Raw genomic sequence first — 26,252 nt, forward strand, 5'->3', positions numbered from 1 at the left:
CCGCTGGGAAGAGTCGCTAACAACACCCCACCACATCCCAACCTCCAGCCCCCTCCAGCAAAACTGAGCATTCCCGCTCTCCTCTCTCGGCGTGCTGCACAACATGCATTCATTAGCCATTGTGCTCCTTGAATAAAGAATATGGCATCTCCTCCATACTCGCTCGCAGGCTTTTGGAGTGGGTGGGGGAGAAAAGAAATCATAATGTAATTTATAGTGCTTGTTTGCAGCTTCCTCTTGTGCACCTAAAATGACATGAAGAGCGTGTAATTCAGCCTGGCTGTTCACAGGTACGAGGCTGTACATCCGTCTGTGTGTGTGTGTGTGTGTGTGTGTATACGCACTCTTGTCTCTCTATCTTTGTGTGGCCCAACTCTTGAGATCCTGCATTGTATTTTATTCATTCATTCATTTTCTACCGCTTATCCTCACGAGGGTCGCGGGGGTGCTGGAGCCTATCCCAGCTGTCTTCGGGCGAGAGGCGGGATACACCCTGGACTGGTCGCCAGCCAATCACAGGGCACATATAGACAAACAACCGTTCACACTCACATTCATACCTATGGACAATTTGGAGTCACCAATTAACCTAGCATGTTTTTGGAAACCCACACATGCACGGTAGAACATGCAAACTCCACACAAAGATGGCCCGAGGAATCAAACTTGGGCCTCCTAGCTGTGTGGCCTGCACGCTAAGCACTGGACCGCCATGCAGCCCATATTTTATGTATTCAATAAAATACAAATGCCTCAAAAGTCAAGAAGAAAACATTGAGTTGTAACTATCATTCCACAAGTTGCCATCCAATCTTGTGATTAACTCTTTCTTTGGGTTTTTTTTGGGGGGGGTTTCTTTTTTAAAAAAATGCAATGATCCACAGAACTAGAACCTACCACAACATAGGAAAACATCTGGCTTCACAGTCCAATATGAACAATACACCTGAATAAGTGCTGATTGCATTCACAAAATATTTTTTTATCTAGCAGATGTCAACATAAATATGCTAATCATGCTAACAAAACACAGTAATCCTTCTGCTCTACGCTTTTGTTATGTATCTGTCAGGCATTGCTTAAAGGATGAGTTATTAGATGCAATTTTAGTTGTATTTATTTTCATGGAACTGAAACAATGTGCCATTGGCTCACATTTGACTCTTACTTCCTCTCAGGTGGCTGAGTTAGCTAGCTCATTTATGTCCCATGGGCAAGCTACAAGTGGCTATCACGTTCATACATACTAACTTTTTAAAGGGGACCTATTATGCTTTTTCCACTTTTCAGACCTATAAATGTAGTTAGATTGTTGTATTGTCATGTTAAACAATACCAAAGTTTTAAGATAATGAGGTTTGCGCATTTGGAAGTGAACCCTGAAAGAAATTTGAGATGACTCAAAATGCTTGGATTCAGAGGGTGTTGTAAAACTGGAGGTTTGTGATGTCACACAGGGGCGGGCTTCCTTATATGGATGTGCACTGTAGGCCAGATACACTCTCCGCCCTCCCCAAGCTCTGCTTCTCCCGCCCACCCCCAAACCCTGCTTATGTGTTTACGTTGTGGGCAATGGCTCCCAGGAAGTGTTTCTTCAGGTGTAAGGGAAAGTCACATTTGTTTACAATTCCTAACGGTGCATCAGGCACAAATGGTTGGAGGGACTTCTTGCAGTGTCTGACGTTCTTTTAATATTTTATCCCCAACCTTGACATCAATAGGAGTGCTTCCGACAGACAACACAGTTCAGCTGGGACACTCCTCTTCAGTCTGTCTCCCACAACATCACTTCTTTAGCCACCAATAACATTAACAGTGAGGTGCATTCACAAACATCTGAATTTAGATCATTTTTAACAATACAACAGCTACAGGTCATTACAGTAACATTACTGACACCTACTGACTTTCATTGTATTATATTTGTATTTTAGTTAATTTCATCATTTTTATGCTTGAAAACGCTTGAGGCCAAAAATACAGTGAAGAAAATAAGTATTTGAACACCCTGCTATTTTGCTATTTCTCCCACTTAGAAATCATGGAGGGGTCTGAAATTTTCATCGTAGGTGCATGTCCACTGTGAGAGAGATAAACTAAAAAGAAAAATCCAGAAATCACAATGCATGATTTTTTAACAATTTATTTGTGTGATACAGCTGCAAATAAGTATTTGAACACCTGTGTATCATCTAGAATTCTGACCCTGAAAGACCTGTTAGTCTGCCCATTAGAAGTCCACCTGCACTCCATGTATCATCCTGAATCAGATGCACCTGTTTGAGGTCGTTAGCTGCATAAAGACACCTGTCCACCCCATACAATCAGTAAGACTTTAACTTGTAACATGGCGAAGACCAAAGAGCTGTCCAAAGACACCAGAGACAAAATTGTACACCTCCACAAGGCTGGAAAGGGCTACGGAGCAATTACCAAGCAGCTTGGTGAAAAAAGGTCCACTGTTGGAGCTATCATTAGAAAATGGAAGAAGCTAAACATGACGGTCAATCTCAATCGGAGTGGAGCCCCATGCAAGATATCACCTCGTGGGGTCTCAATGATTCTAAGAAAGGTGAGGAATCAGCCCAGAACTACACGACAGGACTTGGTCAATGACCTGAAAAGAGCTGGGACCACCGTTTCCAAGGTTACTGTAGGTAATACACTAAGACGTCATGATGTGAAATCATGCATGGCACGAAAGGTTCCCCTGCTTAAACCAGCACATGTCAAGGCCCGTCTTAAGTTTGCATATGACCATTTGGATGATACAGAGGAGTCATGGGAGAAAGTTTTATGGTCAGATGAGACCAAAATAGAACTTTTTGGTCATAATTCCAATAAGCGTGTTTGGAGGAAGAAGAATGAAGAGTACAATCCGAAGAACACCATCCCTACTGTGAAGCATGGGGGTGGTAGCATCATGCTTTGGGGGTGTTTTTCTGCACATGGGACAGGACGAGTGCACTGCATTAAAGAGAGGATGACTGGGGCCGTGTATTGTGAGATTTTGGGGAACAACCTCCTTCCCTCTGTCAGAGCATTGAAGATGGGTCGTGGCTGGGTCTTCCAACACGACAACGACCCGAAGCACACAGCCAGGAAAACCAAGGAGTGGCTCCGTAAGAAGCATATCAAGGTTCTAGCATGGCCCAGCCAGTCTCCAGACCTGAACCCAATCGAAAATCTTTGGAGGGAGCTCAAACTCCGTGTTTCTCAGCGACAGCCCAGAAACCTGACTGATCTAGAGAAGATCTGTGTGGAGGAGTGGGCCAAGATCCCTCCTGCAGTGTGTGCAAACCTGGTGAAAAACTACAGGAAACGTTTGACCTCTGTAATAGCAAACAAAGGCTACTGTACCAAATATTAACATTCATTTTCTCAGGTGTTCAAATACTTATTAGCAGCTGTATCACACAAATAAATTGTTAAAAAATCATGCATTGTGATTTCTGGATTTTTCTTTTTAGTTTATCTCTCTCACAGTGGACATGCACCTACGATGAAAATTTCAGACCCCTCCATGATTTCTAAGTGGGAGAAATAGCAAAATAGCAGGGTGTTCAAATACTTATTTTCTTCACTGTATGTAACATAGCCAATTTTTCAAAAACAGTGATACGAGTGAAGCCGCTAAATTCAAACCACAATGTGGCAAGCGACGTTTGTATATTGTCTTCAACGTTCAAGGTTCCACTGTAATCCAACTTGTAATTGCATATCACTACCAAATCCCTTCATAATTGCAAACAAGAACAGATTGACAATAGTATAAGAAAGAGACAAAGATGGGCTTCAGAGTCAGGAAATGTTAACAGGACATGAACAGCATTTAAAAATGGCATAGGAGGGCGATAAGAGACAAAAGTAAGAGACGTTGGGTTATTGATTTTGTGTCTCCTATGAAGCTAAGTGCACTTTGCTGTGTGCTATAATGCAAAAACAACATTCTACAACACTCTTACTTCACACCAGAGCAGTGGAAGTATGTGTGTGTACTGTCGGTGTGTGCGGACTGATCTTGTGTCTGCAGATGCTAATCCCACATGTTGGCAGCGGATTGTGAGTGTTTTAAGAGATTACAGATTACAGCCTGCAGTGGAAGATTAGCTGGCAGACTGACCTGGCCCTTACATATACTGTAGGTACATCTACCCCACTCTATATTTAAAAGTTAATAATAATAATAATAATAATGCTCTAAGATGTTAGTTTACATAAACCAAAAAGAGGATAATCAACAATTGGAGAGGCTGTCACCATAAATAATGATTTTGACTGCATAGGGAATTGGAAAGAAAAACAAAGCTACATTTGACCGCATTTATTGACAATTATATTACACAACACAGCAGCAACAGAACCAATGTTGTAACAGCGCTAACATTAATACCGTAGACGATTTAATTGTAAACAACAGAATGGCACCAATCCACGGTGTACCCCGCCTCTAGCCCAAAGACAGCTGGGATAGGCTCCAGCATATCTGCGACCTTAGTGAGGATAAGCGGCAAAGAAAATGGATAGATGGATGGATGGATGGACAACGGTATGGCAAGCAGAATTTTCAAGCACACACAGAGGTAGATTAAGCTGCTTGATGCTGACCACTGATGATACTTCAATTGTGGCTACTGCCAACTTGTGGAGTTACTGAAACGACCACAGTCATTTTTTTTCAATCCCTTATTTGCTTTTGTAGGCCCCATGACTACATGAGACACTGTGATTGATTGAATAGATGTTTTCAAAGTGGAATGCGCGTACCCCACCTGTCATAAGGGGTACATGAATAAAAATGAGTACCTAACGCTCAAACTAACGCCTCACAGCGCAAGGAGAACAGAGCAGAAAGGAGATCAAGTGTGATGTTGTTTAATGCTTCATTTGTATTGGTGTTCTAATCCCCTCATAGCGCAGAAGTGAAAACATATCATTGTGATCAGAGATTCCCCTGGAAATTTGTCTTTATTGTTAGTTGTATGGATATGTGTATTTCAGATACTGTTTTATCATGATTGTAGACAGCTGGGATAGGCTCCAGCACCCCCGAGACCTTCGTGAGGATAAGCGGTCGGAAATGAATGAATGAATGGTTTCTGGTGAAATGTAAAATGTTTTGTAACCACTGGGGCTGCACGGTGAACGAGTGGTTAGCGCGCAGGCCATACAATTAGAAAACCCGGGTTCAATGCGATAGGTATGAATGTGAATGTTAGTGTGAATGGTTGTTTGTTTATATGTGTCCTGTTATTGGCTGGCGACCAGTCCAAGGTGTACCCCGCCTCTTGCCCGAAGACTGCTGAGATAGCTGAGGATAAGCGGTATAGAAAATGAATGAATGAATGGTAACTATTGGAATTGAGGGTTTATTAGAGCAGTTGTTCCTTGTTGTTATACATTGCTTCCTGCCACCTTATGGATGGTATTCCTATGTTGTACAGCAATAACAATATATGAATTATTGTGATACATACAAAGAAGGCTATAAAACAAAACAAAAATACTACCAACAGCTCTCAGTATGATGCAGTGCACTCATACAGCACAATAATAAACATTGTGTATTACATGGGGTCCCCCAGGGACAAAACAGCCTTGATATGTTGTGCACATACAGTATAAACACACACAGGCACTGTCCCACAGGACTTTGCAGGACTTTGCAGGACTTATGGTTGATAATTAAGTGTAAAAAATTGCCCACAGGATGTACATCATTGGGAGGAGAACAGTCAATTCTCACCATGGCCATTATTTATGTCTCTAAGTGACAAAACACCAGAACATTTAAGTAGCTGTTGAAAACATCTCAGCGTGAAGGGAATACTTCCATGCTGTTTTGCCTTCAAGTGGAAGAAATTGAACATTTAGGGAAGATGTGCGCCTCTGCAGCATCCTGAGCTCCCACTGAGAGGTAACGAGGACTACAGGAAGTCTTGGTTCCATCCTGATGTGCACAGAACTAACAGTACAGTGAGTCACTGAAGAGATTTTGAGTACAAAAGCAACATCTTACAGTCTACTTTACATACACAATAATGCTGTCAGATAAGTATTAACGTAATATCTCTCTCTCTGTCTCTCCCTCTCTCTCTCGCTCTCTCTCTCTCTCTCGCTCTCTCGCTCTCTCTCTCTCTCTCTATTTAAAGTCCCAAAAATACATTGTCAAGCATGAGAAGCCAAGATGTCAACAAATCTTGAACGATCACTAACGTTTTCAAGAAAAAAAGAGTCCAAAAAAAGAAAACAATGCCAAGCATTGATATCGACAAATCTTCACAATGGGCTATCAGAGAAGTAGTAATGATACAATGAGGAGCCTTAAAAGTCAACCTTACCAACGTCAGAAAGAAATCTTCCAAGATCTATAAGATGCTACGAGAAAGGTATTAAAGGGGACCTATTGTGCTCATTTTTGGGCCCTTTGTATTGAGTTGTGGACTCCTATAGAGCAGCTACACACAATAACCAGCACAGAAAGGGTTGTAGTTCTTCCTGAATCTGCACCTACTTAGCTGTATTTCTTTGGATTCCGTGGCTCCTGGAAAACTGTCTGTTTTAATGTATTCCACCCAGAGCCCGCCTCCAGGCGCGCCCACTCTGCTCTGTTTGGTCAAAACAATTCTGGTTTGTGCTGGCAACTTTATAGAAGTTGATAAAAGGTGATTCATGTTTTTAAAATCTACCTATAAATGTGTGAAAAAACATTCCCAAGCATGACGTGAGCCAAGATGTCAAACAATCTTACAATTACAGAGGTGTCAATGATATAAAGTGGAAGTGCAAACGTAAAACCTACAATTTGTAAACTGTTCAGTGTTTTCAGGGAAAATCCGCCTCTGAAGTTGCAAAAAAGCATTGCCAAAAATGACAAGAGCAGAGCTACCTAATGTTGCAATATTGTAATGCTGTCAAAATAGAATGGAACCTACAATCCAAAATTACAATTCATCAATCTACAAACATTTTCAGGGGGAAAAAATGCCTCTAAAGTCGTAAAAAAGCATTGCCAAGCATAATATGAGCTGGAAGTCAAACAATCTTGCAAAATCACAACGCTATCAGAGAGGTGCAATACGATATACATGTAGAGCCTTCAAAGTCAAACCTCAAATTGATAAATGGACCAATGTGTTCAGGAAAAACTTTACCTATCAAGTTGCGAAAAAACATTGCCTGATGTGTGCAAGAATATAATAAATATTGCAAGGTCACAATGCTATCAGAGAGGTTTTAACAGGACCATTTTTTCTGGCAAAATATGCCTCTATGACAGGACCTGGGATGCCAACAAATCTTGCAACATCTCAGTTCAGCAGTCGTCAAAGGGTGAACTTTTTGTGTGCCACAACGAGGACTATTGAGATATGTGGAACGTGAGATGTGGAGATGATGGATCGTGAACCTAGGTCAAATATAGGTGCTAATTAAGTACAATTAATCATGGTGTTGTGACTGTTGTGTTTACTATTGTGGTTGTAGGTTGCAGTGCATCAAGTTGAACTGTTTCTAATATACTTGTTACCTTATTTAGCAACACAGAGCATGTTTCTAGTCACACAACCTGTCTGTTTTAATGTTACCGGTGAGCATACTGTATATTTATTACCATTTCAATGACAGGCCTTGGAGGTGGCATTGTGGGTAAAAATCCTTCAGCATTTTTCCACTACAATTAAAAAAATAAAAGGTTACTTCTGCAAAGGCTGGGAGGACTTAGGACAAGAACCAACTTCAAGTGATTTATATTCAACACCGCACACTCCTAAAACAGCATTTTAGTGCACAACTTGCATCCTGCACTGGAGCAATGCGACTTCGGGACACACAAATGGACTGAGTGACTGGACTAGCATAAGGAGCTGAGATTTGAACAGGGGCAACAGAAAGCACTCAATAGTGCCCCCCCCCCCTCTTTCTTTAAGCTTCCGAACAATACTTGTGGGGTTACTATGACTACCGGGCTTGCCTGCTGGGCCCATACAAGCAGACGTAAGAAGAGGGATGTTTGGTAGCAATGTGTTGGGGGGTTTGGGGTGGGGGCGTGGGGGTGGACTTTTAAGTACCACAACAAGATAATACATTTAGTGAAGCATGCAAGAATAATGCATTAAAAAAGTTAGCTGCACTTTTAAAGGTTGTTTCTGTTAAAGTACTTGAATGATCAAATGCAAGAGCTGTATCAAATATTTTGTCTTAACCCTTCACAGAGAAGCGAGTGGGGCCCCTTTTGACAGAAATGCTCTCTTGGCCTAATGAAATTGACCTATGACATCTAACTTCCAGAGCACTAATATAATATTTAAAGTGCAAAAATTTTACAAAAATAAAATATCCCATTATCAAGCAAAGCTAAGCATTGTTATTATAATTATTACTAAAGCCTCTCACCCAAAGTCATTTGGGATAGGCTCCAGCATACCTCTGTGACCCCAGTGAGGATAACCGACAAGATAAATGGGTGGATTATTGATTCGGGTCTGGTAGAAAATCTGTGCAGGCGTACCTAATGATGTGGCCAGGGTGTCCCCGTGAATGCAAGGAAAAACATGACTATTTGGTTAAATGTTTTTTTAAAAAGTATATAATATTAACAATGACACTATAGTAAATAAAATCAATATTTTAATAAATAATATTTTTTGGAGGATGAGGCTACATATTAATGAAGTATGTCAGTCTATAACTACCAAAAATAATACAAAAAGACTTCAATGTTCAAAATAATCCTAAATTTGACATGTAAAAGCCTCAAAACGTATTTTGGTTAAATTGCAGTCCATGCAGTTTCAGTGGACAAAATATTAAGGAGAGTCACACTGAAGTTGTGCAGCCAAACACACCATGAAGGCAAGTCTACTTAAAGTGACAAGTGTTGAAAATACTACCTCAAAAGCACACCCAATAGATAAACCCATTCAACCCATTTTCATGGCATGCGCGCACACACACACACACACACACACACACTTGGGCGCACGCACACACGCAACAGTGGTGAGACCCGGCGTCATGCACACATCCCAGGCAAACCTCTGCACACTAAACCAGCCACCGCCTCCTTCTCATTCTGCACAATTAACGGTGTTGATTCACTTCACAGACAACCCAAACGGATGCTAAACGTGGATGCCCCGAAAGGGAGTATGAACACGGCCAAATAAACTTTACGAGCATGTATTAAAGCACTTTTAATCGTGAATGAGTGGTGCAACACCCAATGCTGATGATGAGATGCCAGATGAATGCAGCAGTTTTGAATCCCCACTTAATCACACACGCACATCCTATATGTTGCATTGACCCCCCCACCCACACACACACAGATACACACACATGCACGAGATGTCAATGCACCAACAGATATTGCATTGCAGTGAGTGGGGGGCATCACTTTGCCGGCTCATTCCAACACTCACCTTTGCACCTTGGAGGCAAAAATCGTTAGACTTAGTTCCCATTTTGAGTTACAGTACAAAAAAAAAAGGTGAGTGGTGTATTTTCTTCTTTTTTTCTTAGAATGCAATCCAATCCAGAGTGTCTCCTCCTGGTTCATTCACACATCCACAGAGAGTTGGAGCAGGGACATTTATAATCCAGTTGTCCATCCCGTGGAGAGAGGAAGCTTCTCACATTTTTTGTTCTCCTCTCTCGCTCATCTTTTTTCTTCCTTTCTAAACACAATCCCTTTTTCCAAACTATGCCGGTCTTCTTTCAGCGCCTTTTCCTCACTATCCTCCCTCTTCTCCCTCTCCTCTCCTTTGCCGTGCTCTCCCTCTAGGAGGTTGCCTGGTTACCTCCTTCTGCTGCACTCCAGCCAATCACAAGAGAGGGCTCCGCTTAACCCCTCCACCGCTGGAGTGTCCTATTTGCAGCTTTCAAGGGAAGGGGGGTTGTGGGAAATGTATATTAGCAAAGTATAATGAGGAGGAGATGAAAGGAAAGGGAAGCTAGGGTGGAGGAGGATGTACTTCCTAAACTTGACCATGAGGAGGTTATGTTTCCCTGCAGCATGTCCTGTTCTCCTATTATGCAAAAGTGACTTTTAAATAACGTCTAACAATAATATGCGACCCTAGAGCATGTTTACCAGCACCAAACATGACAAAATGTTATCATCCCCACTTTTGAGAGAAGAACCACTCAAACGCTCAATTTTAAAGTTACAATCACGTGAATGACCCCACCAATTCACTTCCAATAGTTTCACTAAACATCTTAGAAGAAAGCCTGGAGATCTGCCAACAAGATCTGCCAACAGTTGCGGGAGCTGAAGGTCCCATATTCTCCAATTTGAAATAAGTCTCAGGGGGCTTATGATAGTGTATTGGAAGTGTCTCCAAAATTGACTCATGATGCAGGAATTTAGACACTTTAAAAGTAAGAATGTGTACCAAAACTTATAGTTATGGCACCGGTGCCGCCGAAAAACAAAATGGCTTTCTGTGCCTCCTTGCAGTTATAAATGAATGCAGACTCCGCCATCTGCAAAGAGTGCTTCAAGGTGATATTGTGGAAGTAATGTCTCAGAAGTAATGCAATGTCCCCACAGAGGCACACAGTGTCTGCCGTTGTTTTTAAACCTTATTGCCGACCTTAACACCCCAACAGTAGTGCTCAATTCCAACATGGTTAACCAACCACTGAGGTGTTTCCTCATTGCTGTCCACACTGACACACAACACAGCACTTCTCATTATCCACCATCGACAAGCGACGTGCTTTCACAAACACTAGCATTGTGAACATCAACATAACACTGTATGTCGCCAGAACGGTGTTTCAATTATCAATTTCTGTTCAATGTTAAGCTGGTTTGCTGTGATTATTATGACAGCTTCTTGGGAATTTTATTCCATATCGATGCATTTGTTCTATTCATACATTTTCTATAACGCTTATCCTCACGAGGGTCGTGGGCGTGCTGGAGCCTATCCCAGCTGTTTTTGGGCCAGAGGACACCCTGAGAGTACACTGGTCGCCAGCCAATCACAGGGCACATATAGACAAACAAACATTCACACTCACATTCATACCTATGGACAATTTGGAGTCGGCAATTAACCTAGCATATTTTTGGGATGTGGGAGGAGACCGGAGTACCCGGGAAAAAACCCATACATGGGGAGAACATGCAAACCCCACACAGAGATGCCCAAGTGGTGAATCAAACTCGGGTCTCCGAGCTGTGTGGCGCGCAAACCACCCGTCCACTGTGCAGCCACATTTGTTCTAATTGAATTAAATATTCTAAATGAGTACAGTCGTCCCTCGAACAGTTCGAATTTCGCTTGCTCACTCTATCACAGGTTTTCAAAATATAATTAATTCATAAATAATGGCTGTTTTGTGGTTGACTAAGGCTATCATTAGTAAAAAAAAAAAAAAAAGAAAGAAAAATACTGAAAGAGAAGTAGTATTCGTGTCACTTAAGGGAAGAGTTTTCCGATTGACTATTGAGTCAAATTCAGGCTGGTATTGGTGATACCAATCTGATACCGATAACGTATTAAAAAAATGTAAAAAAGTAATGTATTTTAAATCATAACATAGCTCATAAAATAAATAACATAAGAAATCTTATTTATTCATTTACTGCATATTATTTCGACAGGGTTGCAATAATTTAGTTAGTTTTCTGTTAATGATATACATGACAGTATATCAAATGACTTAAAATATCAATATTTTTCATTTGAGAATCAATTTTAGAGCCTAAAGATCTGGTATCGGCGGTATCTATATTTCAGTATCAATCCACATATCACTACTCAAAATGAAGAACCCGTGGAGAGATGCATGTGATGGGGCTTTCAAGTTTAAGGCGAACCGTCAATTGGTTTTTGCTTGGGTGTGCTGGTGGATCTTGGCAGCATGGAGTGGTGTTTGGAGGTCCACTGTCACCGATGCGTTTTGGGGGTTGGACTGCTGCATTTTGGAGAGGACAGCAAGCTCACATAGGCTGATTTGTCTCATGGCGGGAGTGACACTGGTAGCGACAGTGAAAGGAGAGAGACCGATATCGTGTGAGGAGGGAATCGTGAGGCTGTTCGGTTCCAACACTTGAAGAGGATGACTTGTATGGTTTCCCTTCCCAGGAGGAGAGCGAGGACAGCAATGATTGACTTTTCTGGGAGGCTACTGTTTATCTAACCCTGTTTAGCTAAACTGTAAACTATCGATGCAGCCTGTTGTTGTTGTCCTTAGGTGGTGCTTATACACTTCTTTCTGCCCGAGAGTATAGTTCACCTTCTTTATCTGTACACACACTCCCACACCTCCATCTCTTTGCCTTTTCTGTTGATGTGATATCCTCACCTCAGCATCACCAACCTCATCTGCGTCTGCTTCCTTTGCTCACCTTTTCCGCCCTCGGTTTGTCTCAGCTCGGTGGCGCAAACAAATCTAACAAAGAAACTCTTTTTCTCACACAACATAGTTCTGATCATATTCACTATAGAAGAATATACTGCATGTATACTTCCATACAAACACTTTTGCTTGCTTTTCCTAGAAGATCATAGTATTCTTGTCATTATTTTGCTATCTATGTTCCAAAACAAAAGACGACAATGTTGCATTGCTCTTGAAATGAACCGTGCTACAATTCAAACTTTGCTACTCCGCTAGCGTCTGTCCCCATCTCTGTCTGTGAAGTTATTGTGGAGTTTTCCCCACTTTGCAGAGACAAACACCTACACGTGCCCTCAGGAGGAAAAGATGTGAACACTTGCTGTGCTAAGATAAGACAACCTGCTTTCCCCTCTGATATCTTTGCAGCATGCTAATGAGACAGAAAACACCATTCTGTGAGACAAATGTTAAGGAGAAAGGGAGGATTTCTTTGTGAAAGCTTGGACCAGAGTATCATTATTAAATAAAAAAAAAAACAAGACGTTCCTTGTAGCTGGGATAACCAGATCTCATCTAAAAAAAAAGACATTATCTCACAAAATTAAGTACAACCCTCGCATTTCAGAAACTGTTCTCAAGGGACAATACAACAGAAAGTAAACATGGTGCTGCATGAGCGCTGCCAGCACTGAGGAGCTCCGGTTCATTGAGGGAAAACATTCATTTTGACATGCTGAAGAAGAGCAGTTTTCTAACACAATATGGAGCCCAAACACAGCTCCAAGATGACATGTGTCTTGCTGAGGAAGCTAAAGGCAAAGGTGATGAGTGGCCAGGTATGTCTCCTGCATACGTGAACCCAACTGAGCATCTGTGGGGCATCCTCAAGTAAAAGAAAGGGAGGTGGAAAAGCACAAGGTGAATTTTGTCTCTGCATTGTCCCACTTATTGTAGTGACCTGAAGTGAAATTAATTAAATTGTAGTGCATGACAATAGTATGTGCGTATGGTTCCTGCCTGGTTATGCATTATTAGTTCCACTATTTGTAAGGTGCCTACAGGACGTTCAACTCCTGAGAAGAAGATCTCATTGCAGAAAAGAAAGCTAAGTCTATATTATCTCACAGCTGCAGAAAGTGAATGCGGAAAGAGCAGGAAAGAGGAATAAACTATCAAAACGGAGGCATGGACAGTGTTGGGGGAATTGAATACTACTACTATACTATACGACTATACTATAAGACTCACTTTGGGCAGTGTGATCCATATGCTTATCATCAATATGCTTTATGAAATGTGAGGGCTGTACTCACGTTGGTCAGTTACTCTATAAATACAGTAGTCCCTCGCCACTTCACTTTATATTTAATAAACTATGCCATCATCATGCTTGAATACAGCCTATTAGCTTTAAAAATGGTAATGTTACATATTTTTGCTTATGAATTCAGCATAAACATGGCTAAATGAACTAAAATACAAATATAAGCATTCAGAAGACGCATTCAAAGACGTTGTGATGATATGTAGTACTCTACACTGGTCACTGTGTACTATGTTGACTGTGATGTTTACTGTAATGTTTGGTGAGACACACCAGCAATAGATATGGTTGCCAGAACATTTCGAATAGAGGAACACATTTACAGCAACAATACAGTCTTAAGTCTTAAATGGCTTAGTTTCGCTTATTATCCCTACTAATATTGGGTAATACAAGTGCAAAGGTGACTATAGGGGTGTTATTTGATTTCTAGAGCTTTTAATGATATTTTTAAAGAGTTAATAAACAGGTTTTCTATGTGCTTTCTACAAAAGTATTTGATTAGACAAGGAATCCTTCTTTGAGGACATTGACAAATCTCGGTTGAGTCTGGAACCAATTAACCATGAAAACAAAGGATTCGTGTAATAAGACTTTTGCACATTTAAAAAAAACAGTTATACCAGACAAACCAGAGATGGGACAAAGAATATCTACAATGTTGGTTCAGGCATACTCAAATCTTACTTATTATTCTTGGGCTGACAAAATCTGACAATCCCTGAAAGTTTGAAGAGGATGGGTTGGCGAAGGCTTTATGTAGCATGCATCATTCAAAATTAACTGTGTGCAGATATAGGACAAAAATGCAGACTATTTTGCAGTTGAGAAGAGCCATCAGTAGAATATCTACAGCACAACTAGGTAGGTATTCTCTCCCAAGCATTCTGAATTGTATGTCCTTTACTGTTACTTTACTGCAAAAATGACATAAATTAAGATTCAATTTGTGTAGAATGTCACACAAAATAAAAAAAGACAGGCATGTTACAGTGCTTCGACTCACTTTTGCTTAAAAAAACAGTTGTTTTGTATACCTCATTAAAAAGTGTAACCGTGCACTACACTACATTGCATGCATCCAGCCATACTTCACTTTCATCACAGTTTGTCAGGCATCAGTCCCCGCCTGTAAATAAATAAGAGCGTCCTTTTCAGACGCCGTCAATACGTCTGGAGGTGAATTTACGAGACTGCAACAAGATTAGCTGCGACCTGAGCGCTCACACACGAACCGACGGTGACCCTTTCGCTGACAAGCTCCCACAATGCAGCACTGCTGTGTACTATGTACAGGATGTGGATATGACGATTAGTTAAAATGCCACAGACAGTATGTGTGCTCTTTTAATAGGATTCTGACACATTATAGGTCATCTTATCAGTTGAGTTTATGTATGTATATACAGGCTAAACCATATAAACAATATAACAATAAACTCATTATGCAGCAGGAAGTGGCTCATATTACTATACTACACTATATACTAATATATATTATATTATACTGTATGAATAGCCAAATACTAAGCCAAATGCCAAATGCATTGTTTTTTGACAAACTTAAATAACCTAAGCCACACCCTGCAATCCAACCTACCTTAGTGTTTAAAGCGCCAGAGTGACGTGTGGATGTTTTTTTGATGGGAGTGAAACAGCTGCGGTTTGTGTTAATATCCAAGCAGAAGCTGTAGTAATTCCACATGTGATCAAAATTACTTAATATTTATCAACACACATAGCTGTTTGGACTTGTTTGCACCCTTAATCATCGTTACCATTAATACCACCATCCACATTAAACATGCAGCACCCCAGTCTGCTTGGAACAAGTGTCCGACTATACTGCACCGTGGCAGCCACTCCCCCCGCTCTGTACTGTACTGTACACTGTTCTGATAACCTCCGGGATGGCACCAGGGCATGAGGGTGTACTGTAGCGACAATATCTCAGCTTCATAACACACCTCATACGTAGAGGACGAGGTGATTGGCATTAGCAGCCTGGTCGCTATGTGAGTCGGGATACGCTGTTTGTGACCGCCCAATCACAGAGCATGAAGTGTGAATACATAATGAGCATATTCTTTAAACAATAATATGGATAATGATGAAAAATGTACTTGTTGTAGTTGATATCGCAGATTATCACATACTACAGTATTAATTGGCCCTGTACCCGAGAAACCGCCCATGAATGATACGGGAAAAGGCCAAAATGATACTGTGTCAAAGCCCTGGGCAGTGATACTGATAAAATATAGAGTTTAACCATGTCCAGTATCAGCCCCTGTAGTTGTCCACTCAGAGCGCGCTGCTCTGGTATCATGCCCGTGAAACAACCAATCAGAGAACAGCGCACGAGTGCTTAGTGCCTAGTACTTCTCCAGTCACCAAAAAACCCAAACTTGATTAATGGAACTTTAATTGTCAGACATTGATAAGATAAGACTGTCGATAAAATTTTATTGTTGAAATATTTTTGCAATTATTGTGTTTACACTGTTTAGATATAATACATGTAACAAAATGAAAATTTTCTGGAACCAAAATGGTCTTTTGATTAAATAGTACATGATAATAAGCTCATGATTAAATAGTATGTGATAATAAGATCATCACATGGTTTGTCTGGTATCAGGCCCAGTATCATGCCCCCGCGTGCCTGGCCTGATACCAGACAAACCATGTGATAACCTATAAAACCAGCCTGACTTTTAGTCAGTATCGTAAACGAAATCAGTGGTATAGCACATCTATAGTTTTTGGTCTATTATCACTTACTCGAGGCGCATTACGGTGACCGACAGCCCTGGAGTGAAACACCTTAGGTATTCTAGTGTTAAGAGTCAGCTCGTCGGCCATCTGATATAATCAGCGGTTGACTCAAAAAATGTGAGTGTTCCCAAAGGCAGCAAGACACAACATGACACAACCATCTCCATGAGTTATTTCTTGAATTCAATTCAATAGTTTATTCATAGTGTCAAAATACTGGCACTTTAAACTTTCTTTGGCTCCTTTTTTAGTTATTGAGGTGAGAAGCACTCTTGAATTGAAGACATAACTCACAGCAAAACAGAAAGATGGTGTCCCTGTAATGTCTCACTGCCAGATACCGCCTTTGGGAACATTCACATCAAGAATCACGTCTTCAATCAAGGTAAATCTAATCTTAAATATTCATTTATCCCGTTCATTCATCATTTATATAAATTTGGAATTGGTTTATGAATGTAAAAATTGTGAAACTACTAAAATATTTTTTGTGTTAACATTTTTGGCTATCTGATTTCAGATTACATTGAATTACAGCTCAGATGCGCTCACCATGGGCTAAACTACTGTAATTAAAACCCAGCCTGCACAGTAAAAAAAAATAACAAAACCAAAAAAATATATTTCCATAAATCTGTATCTTTATCCAGACTTGCACCACATTTTAATGGCCCACACCATGCCCGTCATCAATATTTTGCAGCACATCCACTTTCATTTTTACATTAGTGAAATGGGAACCAGGAACTAGCGATACCTCAGGAAACTCACCTGAGCGTCACCACACCTGGTATCCATATCACAGCTCCTGAAAGCGTGCACCTGCAGGAGATTGAGGGGAGAAAAGGGGGCATTAAGAAAAAGCACTTGTCAGGGAGGCTATTAAAGCTATATTACAATACCAATCTGTGTGTGTGTTTGATTCTCTTTTTGTGACTCTCAACGCCAGCGGGAAGATGAGATCATTACCTGTGACTGCGAGGCTAATGTTGCACAAAGCCGGAAAACACACACACACACACAAAGGCATACACACATACTATACTGAGAAAAGATGAGGCTAATGCAACCGTGCCTGAGGAACAAACACGGGGGCGACCGCGGGGCTCGACTCCATTTGGACACGATGGCCTGCTCTACAAGCCAAACCTTGTGATGACAAGAGACAAGAGCAGCACGATGAATGGAGGGACGTCTAATTGGAGACAAGATGGGAATGAATCCCTCAATTTTCCGCTACATGAATGAATAAAAGGCTGCAGACGTGACGAGGAGCTGCTGCCGCCACCACCGTTAGCTCATTAGCACAGGTGCAACTTTGAACAGCTGCGAGTTCTCAAGCTCTCATGTACTTCGCAACAAATGAATTGCTGTTTGTTGTTTATCAGGAAAAAGACAACAGTCCAAAACAGAAATCATTGAAGGCGCTTTTCATGACGCCATATAGAAAAACGCTCTTTTCCAAGGCTTCACTACACATCTTAAAATAAAGCTCAAAGCTGTGCTAAGTATCTGTCAGTCAGCTACAGATTTTATTTTTCTTCAATGAATAGGTTATTGAATGTGATATATGGCATCCATATGGGCGTGACACATACAGTATATCTGTAAAAAGTGGAAAGTGTGCACAATAGAGTTTAATACACACTGCATATAGAGACATACTGGCAAAATAAATGACTTCTTTTTTATTAGTAGTTCACATATGATGAACTACTGTACATATGGGGATGCTGTGACTTCCACTTCTGCAGTCACCCCACCTAAATTGCCTCTTTCAATTCCATTTTTGTTTCCAACTTCAATTACTCAAGCATTACTGGTGAGCCGAAACACTATTAACAAACTCATTAAAAAAAAAAACGTGTTATGTCTCTCCTTCTCTCTCGCCCTCTCACCCCCCCCCCCCGCGACACACATGCTATGCGCCCCACATTCATAATACTCATGTTGCAATCGCCTGAATGTGAAGATGCATATAGAAATATTGAATATTAAGTGCACATTAATTCCCAGCAAGAAGAATATGAAATGAATTAATCATGGCCTACAAGGTTGTGTGAAGTCTTTTATCCTTTTATTCTTATCGGCTTTATGTGCCGCTATGATGCTCCGCAGGAAATTAACAGCAGACAGCATTTGTCTAGATATAGTATGAAAGAATCCTATATGCACTGTACAGTAAATGGCAGGGGTGTTCAAAGTGCGGCCATTTGTGGCCCGCAACACACTCGAAAAATATCAATTAAATAGAAAACAAAAACAGCAAAATAAAAAAAAAATCAACAGCAATTTTACAAGAGACAAAAAATGTAATCCAACAAGTCCTAATAACGGAAAAATAACATCATGTTAGTAGCAAAAAGTTTACATTTTAAAGAAACAAAATTAAGTCGTAATATAGTATAATGAGAAACAAAAAAATAAAAAATACAATTGCAATTATGGGGATACTAGGTTGGGGAGAAAACTGCAGTAATTTTACAGGAATAAAGTCAAAGTATTTAGAGAAAAAAGTTTGTGAGAATTAACTCACAATATTAAGAGGACATATCATATAATTTTAGCAGTATAGTATAGAAATATTTTTGAAATTGATATGATACTTTCTAAAAGTCGTAATATCATGAAAAACAAAACATAGTTGCCATATTTGGGAAATAATTAAAACAACCACAAAAATCGTGGGTTGGGGGTGGGGGCAAAGACCCAAGTTCATACTAATAATTTTTCTTGAACCATGCATCCATTCATTTTTCAGTATGTGGCCCGAAGTGGAAAAAGTTTGGACACCCCTGGTATATGGTATACAAGCATATTAAAACAATAGAAGACCAGTATTTATGGTGGGTTGTAATATGTACATTCTCAATGTTTGATAATCAGAGAAATGACCAATATCTTGCAAAGGCGTTTTGCTTGATAGGGGAGATTTTCCTAGTTGTGGTACTCTATGTGAACTACCGTATTTTCCAGACTATAAGTCACACTTGTTTTCATAGGTTGGCTGTTCCTGCGACTTATACTCCAGAGTGACTTATAAATGAAAAAACTGTTTATGTTAAATAAACACTGGGCACCTTTTCTGTTCATGTTTATTTTTTGTGTAGCTGAACAACCATTGCGTTAGCATATCTTACACCTATTCAGCCTGTTCGCTATTCTTTTATTGTTAGAACTTGCCTTCCAAGAGAACCTAATCTGTTTTGGTCGCAAAAAATGCGACTTATACTTCAGTGCAACTTATGTATGTTTTTTTATATACTTTTATATACTTTTTTTATACTCCAGAGTGACTTATAGTCCAGAAAATATGGTATACTGTGTATCTGTAAAAGATACACAGGAAGAGTGTAAAAACAAAACAAAGCACATTCAAGTATGGGGATCATACAGATACCACCTGGTGCAGCTGGTCGGAGGTAAATTGGTTTGATGCCTTAAGACATTGAGTCGACAGTCCGGGCTTTTAGCTTGATACCGAGTATTCTCTCTTCTCATTTTGCTGACCGTGGTTTGTGCCCGGGTCAGACCAGGCAAGTTTCACATAATCTGTATAGCTTGACATTGAAGAAGACACACTGTTTGCTGCATGTATACACATTAAGCACATGCATTATAAGGCTGCTAAATACATGCCACATCACTAGTTGGCGTGGTAACAGATTAACACCAGACATCAATGCCACAAAAAAATAATTTCACTCGTCCTTAATGTATTTTAATGTTATCCTCACTCTAATTTTGCAAGGTTTCGCTCATTTTTTCGCCACATCTCTCTCTATCGCCTAAGCTGGGTGGCCCCCCGCAAGCCCCTAATAAGCCATGATGAGTCCTCCACACTTGAGCACCCTTCCATCAGACACCCACTGGGACCCAAACACACACACACACACATATATATATATAGACACACATGATGACAGCTATCAGCAGGGCAATTAATGGTTCTGTCTACTGCACAGAAAAGTAGAAGAAAAATCATATAACTGGATGCTAACAGTATTATAAGGCCTGGATTATGCTTCGGCGTACTCCTTCCCCTTCGATACCATCTTCACTTTAAATCCCTTTCTTGGGGTTTTACGCGTGACATCCAACTATCCACCTAAACGCTACTGGCGGTGTTTACAACTGTATTTTTTTACAACTACAGACCATTTATCTTGGAAGCTTCTTTTGTTGTGAGCGAACAATGTCAATTAAAGAGAGACTGGGAACTAATCCATGTCCTACAACAGTCACTTTTATTGCAAATGTTGATCCAAAATCGGAAGAGAAGTCACATGGCGTTATTTGGCCCCATGACTATAGCCTAGCCCGAGCTTCTTGCTTTGCAGCTGTTGTGTGTTAGAGGCAAAGGCAAAACAGAAGGTATTCATGGTGTTTCCCACGCTAATTAACAAGCGTATTGGCGACATGAAAGTAAGGACTGTTATCGACTGTTAGCACATCATTAATGACTTCAACAGCATATGATTATACAGGACGCGATTATCAGAGCCACACAATAAAACCATGAAATTTCCATTTCATCTAAAACTAGCAATTCCAAAATACACATAGAATAGATAAGACCTTTGTAAAAGTATCTGCAGGTTCAGAGATTGACATTAGAAATAGGGACGTTCCGATCAGAGCTTTTATGCTGCCAATGCCAATCCTGATCACCCATGAGTGAAATTGTCCGATACTAATGAATGTTTTAATGTCCTACTGGCTATATTAGGGGTCACCACGTTTTTTTTTTCTTGTGAGAGCTACAAAATGAAAATGGCCAAGAGCTACTCATTTTTGTAACACTTATTTTCATAGCTTATTTCAAGCCAAACAAAGCCAATATGCTTGTTTTACCTGAACATTAACAAAATGCTGGTATCCAAAGGTCACGCTTTGTATTACACAATGCATTCATTTCTAGTTTTCTCATATGATTAACTGAAAACCTGAATCAAAAGCAGGTTTATCCACCTCTGCTGTGCCCCTCCAGTCGCATCCGCTACCTTCTGAACCGTAAAGGCAGCCGACCCCCTATTCTGTGCCCTCGCCCTCCTACAGAAGAGAGAAAATGCCAGCAGTCATCCATCAACTTGGCACCACTGCTGAAATCAGTGCGCACAACATGCGTTTCAAGCTAACCGTCACAGTCCACGTGAGCTGTGCGCGCTCATTGGACAAGTGGTGCTGAGACTGAGTCCACCTACCACAACCGTGTTCACAGTCAGAAGTGGTTCCAGAGGGCACACGCGTCATCTGTAGCTCAATGCAGTCCCGCACACAACAAAAGTTCCTCCTGCTCTAAAAGTGCTACATAGTGTCTGCATGCTCCCATATCCGTATTGAGGTGGTACTCATTTCCAAATTTTGCAGGGTGCAGAACTTATAACACTCTCACAAAGACAAGATGTCCCACACACGGCAGACATGGTTGTTCTGGACGCTGCAGCTGATCAGAAATGCTAACATGTAGCAACAGACAATTATGGCTTACAACTGTTTCTCAAATTCTTGACCATCCCCTTTAAGACTGATGTGGCTATCTGGGGGGGTCTCTGTCGACCACCTAGGCAGGGTGCAGCCCCAGAATAAGGCCACAGACATTGTCCCACTCCACCATTTATGTTATGCAGCACTGCAGTTGGTAGCCCAGCAGAAGGCTGCCAAAAAAATGATAGGATACAAAATGGGTCATATAGGTGGGCTTGTACACAGACATATTTCATAGGTCCTGTAAGTGAACTAACCTAAATGGAGTTCCATTTTCCTCAAAAAGAAGGATGGGATCTGGAATGAGGCCATACAGAAACGGGTGGGTGTATGACTGAGAGCGGGAATCATAAAGGCGAGGTGGACGGTAGGGCGGGGGGAAGGGGGTGCAGACACAAGACCACACTGCTAGCATACTGATGCTGCAGGAAGTCATTCAGTCAGCCTCGTCGTATTGTCTGTGCAATTTCATATATGGGATTATGGGAACGACGTGCACTTTACATGAGTGGGTAGATGTGTGTGTGGTGTACAGGTTTGTAAATGTGTATATACTGTATGTGTGTGTGTGTGCTCCTTAGGCATGCTACTGTTGATTTATGCTGCACGGGTCTGCTCCTGCAGAGCTTCTCTTATCACAGCAGCGAGCTGTTGCAACCCTCAGGAGCCCCCATTTTGCTCCTCGTGGATAGTGAAGAGGCGCCGCACATGAGAACCACCATCCTCACACATTAAAGACCATTAAACCATTACGAAGAAGCCCACATGAGGAAACACATTGGCGACAGAGTCAAGGAAAAACTCCCTTTGAGGAAAAAAACAGTGTGGGGCAGGCCCCTGCCTCGATGAATAGACTTGATGGTTGAAGTAGCCCATTGTACAATAATCGTCCTCAAGATTCAGGTTTATATGCTATCAGTTTTGCGTTGCTAAAAATGCTACCATACGACATGAGTAATAATACTGCAGGCCAGTGACAAATGTTTCAATGGAGCACATTTTATTTATTATTTTATATAGAGTGGAAAGAAGGAGGGATGCTCTGATTGATCAGCCACCAATCAATATCAACCGATTTCTATGGAAAAGCGGTGATCAGCATATGCCGATAAATGTCTTTAAGCACCAATCACAAAAGCCGGACACCTCTGGCAAATACGCAGCCTCTCGCAGTATTTGTGTGCAGTAAAAGACATTTCTTAACACAATACATTTTTTTTCACTGACATTTTAAGGAAAAACATTACAGAAATCGGTGTTCTTTAAAAAACAAATGCATTTTGTACCGCAACAGGTGGCCAGATCAAATGCGGCCTGTCCTCCTGGTATTTTCCAGGTCAGACACTGCAACTAAATTATTACTGTGTACACTGCCTCTCGCATGAAGTCAGCTGGGATAGGCTCCAGTATACCCCCGCAACCCTAATGAGGATAAGCGGTATTGAAAATGAACCTTCTCTCTTAGCCAAAAAACCGACCCCTGCTCTAAAGTCTTGGAGAAGTCCCCCCCTGCTCACTTTCCTGCTCTCTCCTACTTTGAGCCCTGCACCGTGCTTCAGGAGGTCGTGCTAGACTTCCACCAATGTACTCTCACATCCAAAGTCTCCATCAGGAAGTCATTTCATCCTCTGTAAGTTTCTCCGGTGACATACGTTGTCTTGAAGAAGTAAGTAAAATATTTTTATCTTAATTAAGGTGATTTTATGGTTCCTTGTTGAGTATCTTAGTCATGCTAGCTGAAGTATCTTAGACTGGAGGGCACATGGGTAAGTAGATACATCAACACAAAAACTCTTGATTTTTTGTTTTGTTTGCGGACACAAGATGGTTGAGGCAGTTTGCAGCCAGCCATCGTTAAACTGGTTAACTTCACAACGAGAACACTATTTTTAGTCATATCTTACTATCTATGATATGGCAAAGAGATCGGATAAAAGTTATGAAAGGCTCTTTGTTTGTGCTCTGTCTCGACAATTCTTAATTTCCCAGAGGACACACGCCGATGAGTCAATAAAATGCTATTTAATCTATTTTCCACAAAATCTCTGGGAATGTTTTCCAAATAAAGCAACAGTAAAGTTGATTTTGGATATCAGACACAAGATCATTGACATTGACTTGATTGTTTTATTAGTATTTTTTTCATGTTAATACAGGTTGATTATTAAAGGTGACCTATTGTGCTTTTTCCACTTTTCTAACCTGTAAATGTGGTTAGAATGTTGTATTCTGGTGTTATACGATGCCAAAGTTTCAGATTAACTTTGCGCATTTGGAAGTGAGCCCTGAAAGAAGTTTTGAATGGCTCAAAACACTCCGTTTCAAAAGGCATGGTAAAACTACCACTTTGTGATGTCACAGAGGAGCGGACTTCTTTATATGATTCATAGTTAGGAATCACTTTGAGCGTGTTGTGATCAATCACAGCGGAGTGGACATGCCCGGAGGCGGGCCTCAGGTGGAATAAATTATAACAGACCGTTTTGGCAGGAAGCACAAATCAAAGGAAATACAGCTTGAATAGGTGAACATTCTGGAAGATCTAAAAGGGTTTCTGTGTGGTTTATTGTGTGTAGCTGCTCTGTAGGAGACCACAACTCTACAAAAGATGGAAAAATTAAAGAAAGAATAATGTTCTTCAGCTGAAAATTAGTTCACAATAATTATGTTGCCCTGCCTTTGGCTGGCAACCAGTCTAGGGTGTACCATGCTTCTTGCCCAAAGACAGATGGGATAGGCTCCAGCAGACCCACGGCCCAAATGAGGATAAACAGCATTGAAAATGGATGGGTGGATAGATATTTATGTTGTTATTGTATTGTTGTTTATTTATATATGAAATGTCCTATCCTTTTCCAGGAAAAGTGCTGATACTTTGTTGTAAATTCTGATCCTCCATTTTGGCAGTCAAATTAATTCACTCATACATAAAAATATATTTTATGCATTTGAGTTGTTGCTCAGTTTGGTGCTGCTGTTCATCTATTTCCATCCATCCTTTTTCTATGCCGCTTATCCTCACGTGGCTCGCGGGGGTATGCTGGAGCCTATCCCAGCTGTCTTTGGGTGAGAGGCGGGGTACACCCTGGACTGGTCGCCAGCCAATCACAGGGCACATATAGACAAACAACCATTCACACTCACATTCATACCTATGGACAATTTGGAGTCACCAATTAACCTAGCATGTTTTTGGAATGTGGGAGGAAACCGGAGGGGGAGAACATGCAAACTCCACACAGGGATGCCAAGTAGAGAATCAAACCCAGGTCTTCTTGCTCTCCTGAAAGTGCTAACCACTCGGCCAAATCATTCCAAGTAAAAAAAAAAAAGCTGTAGAAAGCCATGATGTATCTATAATAAGAGTTTCTCCAATCTTATATGTTATATTACTAAATATTGCTTTCCAACTCAGAGCAATGAGCACAGTGCACCCAGTTGACTCAGCTCATGCAGTTGGACCCAGTTAAATGGACAAATGTTTATATATATATATATATATCATGTAAGCCTCCACTGCCTGTGCATTGCTGATCAAGATAGCTGAGCTGGTCAGAGATCAAATTGGCAGAAAAATATTCCATGTTAGCAATTTGCCATCCGCTCTTAGGGATTATTGGCATTATCGGATTCAATGCATATCCACTTTTTATCCACATTTGGAAGAGATCTGAAGATGTGTGTTTGCATGTGATTTTTACTCAGCACATCCAAATTGTGCCTCAATGGGACATCAGAACTGTGTGACTGGAACCAGTTTAAAGTCAAGTAAAGTTAGGGTGCAACAATTCAAGCGTAGAAACTGCAGCATAAGGAAAGGGTCTTGAATGCATCCCACACAAACAAGCTAAGCCACAGGACTGTGATCAGACAAAGACACCTCCCTGGCTCAATAAAGTCTGCTAGGAGGGCATTTGCACCACAGGGGGCGACGAGCCGGCACTGAGCCCGTCCACGGCCATTTCCCGGTTCTTTCATCTCTCTGCGGCCGACTGCGTATAGTGGCGCGGCAGATTCCATTAATGTAAAGTGGAGTTTGAAGGAGCCTAATTTATTGGCTGTGCAGACTCGCCTCCCCTCATCTCGCTGGTCGACACCAAATACTCCCCTTGATGCCCACTGACACACAAGCACCCTACACTCTTCCTCTTCATTCCCTTTGTCTCCCCGAAGGTCCATCTTCCTCATGCTGTTCTGTGTCCAAGAACACCATTGATTTTGACAGGAGACCAGGACACAGTTATTCCCAATTATTGACACCTCTCCCAACTCTCAGTCCGGATCTTTAAACTATTCTGTGTCAAAG

At 41.0% G+C, this 26,252-nt stretch overlaps 1 protein-coding gene across 8 annotated transcripts in view; it reads right to left on the reverse strand.

Moving 5' to 3' along the window:
* dab1a (DAB adaptor protein 1a) overlaps positions 1-26,252 on the reverse strand; it is a 205,161-nt gene that overhangs the window by 81,041 nt on the left and 97,868 nt on the right. For 4 of the 8 annotated variants that reach the window (XM_058072455.2, XM_058072452.2, XM_058072454.2 and 1 more), the window contains exon 1: positions 9,423-9,871. The gene's annotated coding sequence lies outside the window, so the exon portion shown is untranslated. Of the gene's footprint in view, positions 1-9,422; positions 9,873-17,230; positions 17,282-26,252 lie in introns of those variants that run through there. The other 4 variants (XM_058072450.2, XM_058072448.2, XM_078790111.1 and 1 more) reach the window with 2 other exon arrangements.

The sequence above is a fragment of the Doryrhamphus excisus genome, linkage group LG4 (assembly GCF_037039965.1).
Source record: "Doryrhamphus excisus strain RoL-2023G ecotype Guam linkage group LG4, RoL_Dexc_Guam_v1.1, whole genome shotgun sequence".
Lineage (NCBI taxonomy): Eukaryota > Metazoa > Chordata > Actinopteri > Syngnathiformes > Syngnathidae > Doryrhamphus > Doryrhamphus excisus.